This window comes from Euphorbia lathyris, chromosome 1, assembly GCF_963576675.1.
Source record: "Euphorbia lathyris chromosome 1, ddEupLath1.1, whole genome shotgun sequence".
NCBI classification, from domain to species: Eukaryota; Viridiplantae; Streptophyta; class Magnoliopsida; order Malpighiales; family Euphorbiaceae; genus Euphorbia; species Euphorbia lathyris.
In genome coordinates, this window is record NC_088910.1 from 125,839,127 (window position 1) to 125,851,745 (window position 12,619).

The following is a 12,619-nucleotide window of genomic DNA, read 5'->3' on the forward strand; positions in this document are numbered from 1 at the left end:
AACTTTTTTATCGGTGAACTATCTAATCCTTCCGTCTGTTTGTTATATTTTTTACCGTTTATGAATTCGAAAATGACTAAATTACCCTTTACTATTTATCAGTCAAAAGCAATTCACACTTTTATGTCTTTCTCACACAACTCACGCTCACAAAAAAAAATGGAGAAATGATTGAATCCTTAACCCATAATCAAATCACTCATGCTCATTGAAGGTGGAAATCCTCTTTCTCTCAATGGTGAGTTTAATTTCCTCCATATTCTCAACTCATGTTAGGGACAAAACAGTTCACTGAGAAAAACGTTAAGGACTAAACAGTTCATCGAGAAAAAAGTTAGGGACCTTACCGTGTGTTTTTAAAAACACAGGAACTAAACAGTGTGTTTTGTCAAAATATAGAAACTAACAAATTAATACCCTTTAATTAATAAGAATTAAAGAAAATTGGAACAAAATATAAGCTTACAAATAAATAAAAAAATCTGCGGCAACTATACATTCACAACTATAGTAACAACTATATTTTTATGAATTGCACTGATAAATCTAATTATAACCCATTAAAACCTTAAATTAATTCTTTCAAAACAAACCTTAAATTAATTCATAAATTAACATATAAATTACATTCATAAACATGATGTATGATGATACAAATATATTGAAAATGTGCCAAAAATAAAAAAAATCCAATAAGGTCTTAAATTATCCTCACATCCATCCAAATAAATTTGATAAACGTGATGTTCAACATTTGATTTGCAGTAGAATCAAGCAACAATCACCAAGACTATCTAGATGCAGTCCCAATTCGAATAGCAATATCATACATTGGCCTCAATAAGCACGATGGATTATTTTCTAGAGGAGCCAGTAGTAAAATGCTAACTGGATGATTAAATCCTAATCTGACAAAATAAAGTTAGAAAAATGTTCACCCGAAAAAATCATGTCTAAGTCTTGGCAATTATTGCATGATTATAATGCAATTTGGCAGAAATAATACCAATTTTTTACCTGGAAAATATGAGATTACCATAAAACTAAAGGACTGTCAATGAAATAGCAGCAGACCGAAGCTTCACACCATCACTCTCCCATTTAGATTCCAGGGCAGTAGCTCAAGCAATAATTGCATGTACGAAACGGAACATCAAAATGATAATATGAACTTGGTTGATATAATTAAAGTAAGAAAACTATGCTGCAGAGCATGCTCAACATGCTCAAATACGATGCACAATTGGTAGAATAAAAAACTAAGAACTGGCCTCAATTTCCGGTCAGGAGTGAGCAATTCTGATCCAACACAATACAACAAATCGACCTATGTTCTAAAATGTGCTTCGTGTTCCTATGCCTTAGGCCTAGGCTCCAGGACCCCTCCCTTTAACAACTATAGGTTTCAAATCTAGCATTTATACTCATCTGTTTTAAACACCAATTTAATACATCCTCTAAAATTAAAAATAACATTGCAATGGAAAAGGATTTTAAATCAATATACCTTTGAGATAAATATTACTCCAAAAACAAATCCGAATTGCATTTGAATTTTCAATTTGTACATACAGAAGTAATTCAGGAATATCTTGTGTAAGGTAATAACTAATTTGACAAAAACAGAAACTATGCAATGCATGCAGCAATAATATTAGCAAAGCATCATGATTTTTTAAAACTTTCAACTCCTATTTCATCTTCTAATCAAAGTAAACAAAAGTAACATAGTTTTTATCCACTTGTCAAGATTCCATATTGAAAAGCATAGTTAACAATAGTCTCATATATTTCCTGCACTTTTAGGCTCATAATATTGACTACATGGTTGCTTATAATTTTAAGCTGAAGGAAGATTTTATAACTTATAAATTACCCAACAGCCACATCATCCAAAGTTGGAGTTTCTATCAACAGAGGCTGAATGGTTGACTCTCAACGGCGGATTCTCCGTGCTAACTGCTGTCATCTGCTTCTCATCACCACCCTTCAAAATCACCCCTCCAGGATCAGTTTCTCCTGCAGATGGAAACATTCATAATATACCAAAAAAAAAGTTGAAGAAAAAAAGAAGCTATTGCTCTAATTTCAAGCATAAATTCCCTGGATTTCTCCTTTTTGTTGATCTACTTCTGATTTAAGTGTCAAATTCTCAAAGTCAATGACTCAACTCTATGAGCAAGTCCTTCCATCTCAACTTTGATAGAAGAAACATGGCAAAAAGCATCCTGAGGCCCCTAATCTTTCATTGTTTGGTGTATTAAACCCTCGATCTTTTATTTAGACACATTAAGCCCCTGATCTTTCATCATTTGGTGCATTAAGCCCTCGATCTTTCATTTAGACACATTGAGCCCTTGATCTTTCATATATGGATGCATTAGACCCTTCAGTAAATCAATTAATATATAGGTTTATTAAGGGCATGTTTGGTTAGGTTTATATAACTGCAGCGTTTCGCATTTTCTCTGGACACTGCAACATTTTGGAGCTTTTCACGAAAAGCTCTTTTCATGAACAGTTGTTTGTAGTTACTTGTTATTGATAAAATTACCCTTCTTATTTCTACAAAATGTGCTTCAATTTTAACATTATTTTTATTTTTAGAACATAATTATCGAAAAACAAGGTTTTATTGTGTTCAATAAATTTTTTATTTTTTATTTAAATTATTTTTATTAATTTATATAATATATTTTTTATTTTAGAATTTGTTATTTTTAGAACATCATTTGTTGTCACACCAAACATGCCCTTAATAAACCTATATATTAATTGATTTATGGAAGTACCTAATACACCCATATATGAAAGATCAAGGGCTCAATGTGTCTAAATGAAAGATCGAGGGCTTAATGCACCAAATGGTGAAAGATCAGGGGCTCAATGTGTCTAAATAAAAGATCGAGGGCTTAATGCACCAAACAATGAAAGATCAGGGGTCTCAGGATGCTTTTTACCAAGAAACATTGAATAATATCAGACCATGAATTCACATACAAGATAGAAGACGTACATGAACCAACATCAGTATCATTAGAGAAATTACCAAAAGCCTAATTTAACCACATATCATTAGAGAAATTACCCAAGCAAAAAAATGAAAAAGTTGCGTGACAAATCCAAAAAACACAATTGTAAGTCTCACAAGCACCAATAACTGTAAACAAATAAAAACCCAGATAAAACACAAAAATAAGGCCCTCAAATACGCATGAAAAAAAATCACAAAATGATAAACTGCTAAATGTGAAGGAACATAAACAAATTAGCAAAATTTTACTCCACAGTTGTAACCATAGATCCTTGATCAAATAAGGACTTAAAATCGTAGGGATCTTATGGCTAGGATTGAAAATGTATCAATCTCGTTCATTAAACGTTCAGCGAATGTAGCCGCTCATTGTTTGGCTAGGGCGGCTAATTCTTTGTCTGTTCGTGGAGAGTGGGAATGTCCACCTCCGTTTCTTATCGATGTTTTGATTGCTGATATATCGTAATAATATTCTGATTGTTCTCAAAAAAAAAAAAAGGACTTAAAATCGAAAATAATTGAACCGGATTAGAAGAAAACATAGTTGAGGCTTATTTTCATTAGAAGTGAATGGAATGATTACTGAATCTTGAATTGAGCAAATGGCATCATCGATAAAAAAAAATTGTGTGAGAATGAAACCAATCATGCTCAAAATTGAGTCAATGTTGAAGGAAAAAATGGCTAATTTTGATTCATGACATCACTTTCAACCAATAAACGATGGAAAATCATGAAAAAACTGAGGAGTTAAGGAAAAAACGCATCATTTCATTGTCCGAATATAGAATACCTTATTCTTTTCAACATTCGCTTCACTAAATCTTGGATGATTGTGCTAAATCATATATAAAAAAGCACTTGTTAGCATAAGTATAGTTTGTGCATAAGATTGATTCAATGGATAAGTTTCATACGTGTGAACTCTCTGAATCCAAATTTTGAGGCACTGGTTTGCCACAAAAGAAAGCTCGATCGATAGGGCTGTATGGAACTACTCTAATTCCAAGTTCCCTGCATGATTTGCAAATATGTGCCTAATTAGTAATTACTTAATATTTATCATGTCTTCCTGAATGAGTTTTTATTAACATTATGAACAATAAAAAAACAGTTCAAACACTTTGAGGGATTTCAATCAGAGTGAAACATTCAGGGGAGATGGTTCAAAAATTGTGAGAGAGAAATCGCTCGTCTGCAAAAATGGACGCAAAATGGAATGGAAAATCATAATTCCAAAAATCAGATGTAAAACAAAGTGATATGTAACAGATAGAAATACGGAATTCAAAATCCCTAAGGCCATCTCCAACGGGTGTTCTCTATTTAGCCTACTCTATCTTCATTTTTCTCTACTCTATCTTCAAATATAGAGTTGCTACAGTAAAAGTTCTCCAACCATATACTCTATTTTAACCACTCTTTAAAACTTTTATTATTATTATATTCATTTTTCACATAACAATTTTTTTTAATAAACATAACATTTATATTCTTTATATTATCAATCAAAATATATCCATTTATTAATTATTATCATGTAATGTTTAATTTACTATTTTTATTTTAAACTAAATAATTAAATGATAATTATTAAAATCAATAATTAATAATTCAATTAATAATTATTATTATTAATTTGAAATATAATTTTATAAAATTTGAAAAAATATAAGATTTAACACGAACAAAGAAACACATTAAAAAAAATTAAAACATTACAATAACACTAAAGAGAAATTATATTAAAAAACTAAAACAATCAAAAATACTAAATGTACTATTTATGTAATATTTAGTGTTTTTATAATTATAATTTAATATTTAAATGTACAACACAATAAAAAATCAAATAACACTACAATTAGAAATTAAAATTAATGTACCTAAATAATAAACATAAATGTACAAAAAATAAATATACATAAAATTAATATTTAAAACAAAAAAATATTTAAAACAAAATGTTAAAATAAAAGGATTTAAAACAAAATTATGAATTGATAAAAGGATAAAATAAAAGGATTTAAAAAAAAATTAATAAAATATTCAAACTTGGCTTGCGGCATCTTTGCCGCAAGCAGATCCAGCTCCGTTGGAGCTGGATTTTTGGAGATTTCAAGGGCTCTCTTTAAATTAAGAGAGCCCTTGGAGATGGCCTAATGAAATGCAGTAAAAGAAATCAAACTTCAGTAAGAGAAATGCCCACATTCTCAACCATTTGTCTCTGCAGTTCCTCTATCAAACTTCAGTAAGAGAAATACCCACATTCTCAACCATTTGCCTCTGCAGTTCCTCTACACCTCGACCAGAATATCTGACCATGGGCCATATGAATTAAAATTAGATCGAGAAAGAAAAGTGCACGAAGAAATTGAGAATCTGGACACATAATAGATCGAGAATGAAAAGTGAAAGAAGCGTGGGTAGTTTGAGAATGTGGGTAGTTCTATAAACAGTTAACACCATTGTGATGGTTATGCGAAGCCAAAACAAAGATAATAGGAGTGAAGTAATTTTAAGCAAGAAGAGAAGTTTGTATAGTATAACAAAATGACACATCAGTGTAGACATTCTTAAAAAATGACACCTCATCACTCTTTCTACTGATTTAGTATATAGATAGATAGATAGATAGATGTGCGTCTACTTTTTTGAACTTTGTTTTTTTAAAAATTAATTAATTTTTTTATAGAATCAAGGAAGAGAGAGATTATCAAAAAAAAAAAAAGAGAGATAAAACCTTTGAACAATTTATGGAGAAATAAGTACTTAAAAGCACAAAAAAATGTGGTTTAACTTTTTTTTTTTTTTAATGTAGTTTCGTGATTTAAAAAATTGCAAACATAGGTCTGTAATTTGTACAGTTTAGAAATTTAAATATTCCGTTGAAATTTAGTATCGTGACTAGTTACCTTAAAACATAGCGATTTGAAGAAATTAAAAAATCTAATTTAATATATTACCTCATATGTAAGGTTCGATTTCATAAATTAACTAAACCACATGTACTTTTTGACCAAAAAATTGAATCATAAATCATGTACACAGACAATAAATTAATGTTTGCAAGTTTTTAACTGTGGGACAATCTTTCCTAATTAAGCAAATTATAAGGGTTTTTTTTCTTTGTACTTTACCATTAGTATTAATAGAGAAGCTGTGAAATAAAATTTGGAGAACCCTTCTTATTGAGAGGCGGTGATTGAAAAAATGAACGTGTTCCACTGTTATTGATTTTCGATTCCATTTTAATTTACTATATTCTTGTTATATATATATATATAATTACTATTAAAGATAGACGGTGGATAATAATCATTTATATACATAAATTTTAGGGTTAATTTCAAATAAATGTCATGTGGTTTCACGTTTTTACAGATCGGTAAATTGTGGTTTTTTTTTGTTACTAACCGAACTCTGTGGTTTGTAAAATTTTCATTTTTATTGATTTTGCTAATTTTGGCCGATAAGAACCTCAAATGAAAATTTCAAAAATTAAAATTGTTTAGTATCATATTTACTATGGGAACACATTTTTAATTTGTCAAAATCATGATATTTGGAGTTTTTTCTCTCTAAACATTAACTTACTCTCTCATAAAAAAAAACGATATCTAATGATACAGATCGGTTTTGAAACGAGTTAGTTTTAATCGTAAACTAACAAAGAGGTTCTTTTCAAGCTAAAACTTAAAGGAGTCAATCCCGGGTTTCACGGACTAAATCTTTAGGAAATCATAAATCTCTCATTGTTGAAGGTAGGGGTGCACGTGTTCGGTTAACCAGTCTATTAAGGTTAATTTGATCAGTTAACCATTTTATCAGTTTTTTAAAAACACTAACTATACACTAGTCCACTTGATAACTTGTGGAAAAATCCTTGATCGGAGCACTTCCCTGTGAGGCGCCGTTGGGATCGGCCGGGGACACTCCGATGCCAAAGTCAGTAATATTTCTGAGAATAAACTGTAAGCACAAAAGTAGAGAATCAGTAAGTGTAACCTTCAGCATTAATGGGGAAGCAGGTAGAGAGTCATGTTATTACTCATCTTTGATTGCTATTAATTCTCCATTAATCCCAGCATTTAGCATTGAAACCCTCAGAGTTGAGGTATTCGAACAGTCAAGTCTTTATTCCCCTTTAATGGCTATTAATTGTCATTTAATTGTATTTATTCCCATTCATGGATGTTAATAAAGGCGCATTTTGGTATTCTTAGATCCGTCAAGGCGTATGTACGCTCTCCTTGAGAGCTATGGCGGGTCTCCACTACTCGCTCTCATCGGGCGTATCTCGTTATGGCGTATCTCGCCATGGTCCACGTGGTGTGGCATAATGCTAGAAACTCCTTCATTTTCTTCATTATTTACATATTCACCCATGCATTGATCCTGCAATAATTGTCATTAATTCCACATTAATCATGCACAAATATCTCTTTTAGAAGGAATAACGGTTTGCCATTATTTATATTAATTTTCCCTTATTCCTTATTCAAGAATAATTTGAGTTGTTATCACCACTAAATTCGGTTAACCACTAATCGGTTAACAATTTTTTCGGTCGGTTAATCTTTAATTTCGCTTTCTAACCATTAGTAAATAAAAATAAAAATAATAAAAGAATTCTAATTTTTATTGTGAGTGAGACGGCGGGTCAATGGCGAGTTGAAGAGATCAACTGCGGAGAGGGAGATGTGTGTGCATTATGTCCGTATGGTTTTACATAATACACTAATGATTTAACCCTTATGGTTTTACATAATACACTGATTAATCTCTAATATTTTTAAAATAATTATATGATCCATCGATTTTGATTCCATTAAATTGTTTAGTCCCTATATTAAATCTCCGTCTACAAATATGTCAAAAATTAAACGGATAAAAATAAATTTCTAAAAGGTAAAATTGTCCGTAATAAAACTTCTGGATACAAAGTTTTGGAGAACAAGTAATAAAATCTTGTCCTTGTTTCTATATCCAGAAACATAAAAGATAAAAAAACTGCATAAACTAAAATTAGAGAGATAGTAATAAATAAACTGAGAGTTATTTATATATTTTTATCTCATTTAATGTTAATATTTGATAGAAGGATTAAACCATTAAAAGTAAAAAAATTTAGAGACCTTATGATTAAATAGTGGACTGATTAATGAGTTATGTAAAACTATAGGGACTAAATAATTATTTATCCATATAAATAAATATATTATTTTTTTGAACCAAAATATTATATTTTTATATTTTTTTAATATTTAATTGACATTCGGTCGGTTTCGGTTAACCACGGTTTTTGAAATAAAGAACTCGTAATCATAACCATTAACCACTATTTTTAAAATTAAAAACCGTACACTAATTCATCGGTTTCGGTTAACCTTATTTTCGGTTTGGTTTTTCGGTTTTCTGGATTTATGTGTGTATTCCTAGTTGAAGGTATAAAAACCTAACAAGCTCTTTGAGAAGATAATAATTTGATTTGATAAAAGTTTTATATCCTTATAAATAAGAGGTTTTATATAACTCTCTCTAATAAAATGCAAAAGACACAATTAACCTAGCTAGGGTTACAAAACAATTAAGAAAGATAGGGATAATATGGGAAAGGGCTGCCAAATGGTATTTAGGGAAATAAATCTAATGGCAAGACAAGTAAATAAGGATAGTGGCATAATCCTAATTAAGAGAAATTAAAAAAAAAAAAAGGACAACACTTGGTTCCCTCGTCCACTAGTCCACTTTGGACTTTTCTTGGTTGAAAAGTGAGGGTCACACACGACGTATGGCCATCAGCAACTTGAACCCACTCAGCGTGTGGGCCGACCATACACCAAGTGCCCAACTTCAAAAGCTCAACTCAAGCTCCAAGGGCCTCCACACGGCGTGTGACTGTCCCATACGTCGTGTGGGGTGAATTTTTGCTCTTTTTCCCTTTGCTTCGTGCTTCACTCGACTTCTTTTGTCCGGACTCGAATCTTTGAAGGAGATGCTCGCACACCTAAATGATCTCAAACCTAAAAATTTGAAGAATTAAAGTTTTTTAAAATATCACTCCATTCTTGAAAATTTTCATTTTGATCTCATTTTCGGCCAAATTTGGTAAAGCCAATAAAAAATGAAAATTTTGCAAACCACGTGATTTAGTTTGTAACAAGAAAAACCACAAGTGCCGATCTGTAAAAACGTAAAACCACGTGGAATTTATTTGAAATTAATCCTAATTTTTAACAAGTCTAAATAATTATTATAATTGACATATATATATATATATTTAAGATTGTGAAATGTATTTTTAATTGAAGGCCTAGGTAGCCCCTAGACCGGTTCCTTGAAGTGGGCTCTGCGGGTGATTCAACCCATTTAAAATTGATATCCTTCTAATTTATTCAATTTTTCTTTATATCTTTTAATACAAAATTATATTAAAATTAAGGATCGAATAAAAATTTAACACAAGCCTCAAAACTTAAACTAACAAAGCCAAACTTATCTAGAATTGCTTACTTGGCACTCCAATGTTGCACCACCTTGATAAAACTAGCCACCAAGCACATTATACACATATCTTGTTATATACAATTATATTTTGAAGACCAACCCAGTGAATTACATCATAGTAGTTCAACCATAGAACTGTAAAGAAAAAAAAGTCTTAAATTTTGAATGAGAAATCTACAGGTGGTAATTTCTGACATGAAAACACGATTACAGAGCCAACCCGACTGACACGACACGATTGACACGAAAATCATTTTTTTAGCATTTATAATATATAAAACCATATGGAACATAAATATGAGATAACACGATTTTGACACGAAACACGATAATTGACAGGTCTAAATCTATTGTAGTTTAGCTTTAATTTCACTCATAATAATTTTATTCAAAATCATCAAACACATCCACAGTTGTCATTTCGATTACAAGTAGTGGTAGCGCTAGGAATTTAGACTTGGGGGCTAATCTCAAAAATAAGAAATTATTTTTTTAATGAAAAATACATGATAAAAATGAGTTAAAAAATATTATCTAAATAAAAAGTTTATTTAAATTAATTAATAATGGTAAAATATTTTTAAAATTATTGAAAAATAAATAAAAATTTACTAAAATAAAATGAGGTTGGTGAGAGTTGAACTTGAGACCTCTTGAAAAGAAACATACAATTTTAACAATCATATCTACCTTTAAACATTAAAATAGTACTGCATAGAATTTATATACTCTAATATTAGGGGGGTGGTGATATAATGGGCATAACGACTGGTACTCAAGGGTGGAGCTGATTGCCGGCTCCGAGCCCTAGGTTGGCTCCGCCCCTAATTACAAGTCATCAAATTTCACGGGATTAAAGGTCCAAATCGAACTTTAGTATCAACTCGTTTTTTATGACAACAAGTTATACCAAATACAATCAATTTTAGTATCTAAAATTTAGATTAATTTATCAAAATTTGTCAATTTAAAGCTTCGGTTGATATTTAAAGTTCAATTTGGACTAAATTGATTCCAACTGCCAACTTTAAAAGATTGTTTTAACTCTTAAATCAAATTTCACCATATTGAAAAATATATATCTTTTGATCACATTGATTTTAATGATTATATAATATTTCATCATTCATTTCCAAATAGCGAGACTTTGATAAGATGTCATTCACGCGCACTTCATGTGATTGTATTTACTTGTTTCTGATACAAAGAGCATGGGTAAAACCAAAATTAAGCAATGGAAGTTTTGTTCTTAAAAATCTAACATTTATGAAATTTTCTAATAGTTTTTAATGGGTATGGTAGCTCACAAACTATTCAAATTTAGTCAAAGATCGATTCGAGTAGAGTCAGGCTCAAAATCGGCTCGAGACATCAACGAGCCGAACATGAGTTTCTTTAAATTTGGGTTGAAAGCTCGCAAATAGCCTCAATTATTTTTAATTACTATATATATTCATTAATATTTAATTTAAAATAAAACAATTAATAACTATCAATTAAAAAATAAGTAATTAATCATGGATTTTAACTTCTCAACTAGTCACAACTCACAAGACCTATAAAAAACATTTAACGGATGCTTTAGGTATTTGATTAGTCGAAAGTTAGGAATTTAAAGTTTAAAATACAAACTCTAAAGACTAATTAGTTTAGCTTCTCCTTTCCCACGTACTTTCTCTACTCTGTCACTAACAACTATCGGTCATATGCAAACCACGCCGACAACAATCACATTTGTGATCTTTGGAATTTGTCTTCTCCAGCCACGAGCAGTATTCAAAACTAAGGCCGCATAGATGCTCGAAATCGAGAATTCGTTCTGATTTTCTCTAATTGTTCCCTTCACGGTTTTTAGGCCATAAGCGATTTTTTTATTATAATTCGCTTTTGAACATTGTCGAATGATTATTCGTGAATTGTGTTTATTATTTTTGAATATTTTGTTTTAATTGCGTTCTCTATTTATTTTCATAATATGAGTTAAGACTTTAAGGACATTGTTTTAATAACTTTTATTGTACTTGTGAACATTATATTTTATTTGTTTGAATTGTTTTAATGATATTGTTGTTAAAATGTCGATGTTTACTCATTTTTAAAGACATATGTTATAAATATACATGTTTTTTTTTCGAAAAGCAAATATAAATGTTTTTAGATAGTATAATATATATTTTAATTGAATTTATATAACAATTTTATTGATTTACAAATAAAAACTACAAATACAATTAATTCTCAACTAATCTCTTATTAATCATCAAGGGTCTTGTCCATCCAACTAACGTCTGCCGTTATTTACAACTTTAACTACAAGTAACAGCTACTATTTTTAGAGCTCGATCATGAAAAGTAATTGTTTTTATTATTTTTTAAGCTTTTAAACTCGTGTAAAATATGTTCTAAGAATTTTATTTATGCTAGTATTTATGATAAACTTGATTAAAATTCGTCAAAACTGGTAACTCAACTCAATAGTCCGTTTGAGGTCATAAACCTTATTTAGAGAAGGAAAAGACCTTATAAAAAGTCTTTAGGCATAGACCCGCTTTCAGGTTTTAGGTTAGGAAGAGCCTTGAAAAAGACGTAGTTTTGATTAGTTTATCCGGTATAGGAGAATGAAAAGCTTTTAAATTGGGGCGTGCCTATTAGTGAAATGGGTTCATGAGGTCTATCCATAGGGGAGGACTCTGAAATGAAATGTGTGGAGGCGTCCCTTTACTAAAATGGACCAATGAACGTACAGCACTTTCTTTTTATATATATAAAAGGGTCATATATCATTGGCATAATATCCATTTGGATCTCTAAGCTAAGACTTCAAAGTCAGTTATGACCATAAACTATTAAAATCATCAAGCAGGTTCCTGAACTAACAAAAAATCATCAATTGAGTCTTCATTTTAAACAAAAAATTTTGATTGAGGTCTCATCGAAAATCATTCGGTTGAACAGTTTTAGACTCTTCCCTAAACTCATTTTGAACCAACACAGAGATTATTACAGTCTATATCAAATAGTCGAAGTTTCTGATTTTAGGATATGATGAGGACTCAATTGATGATTTTTGTTTAG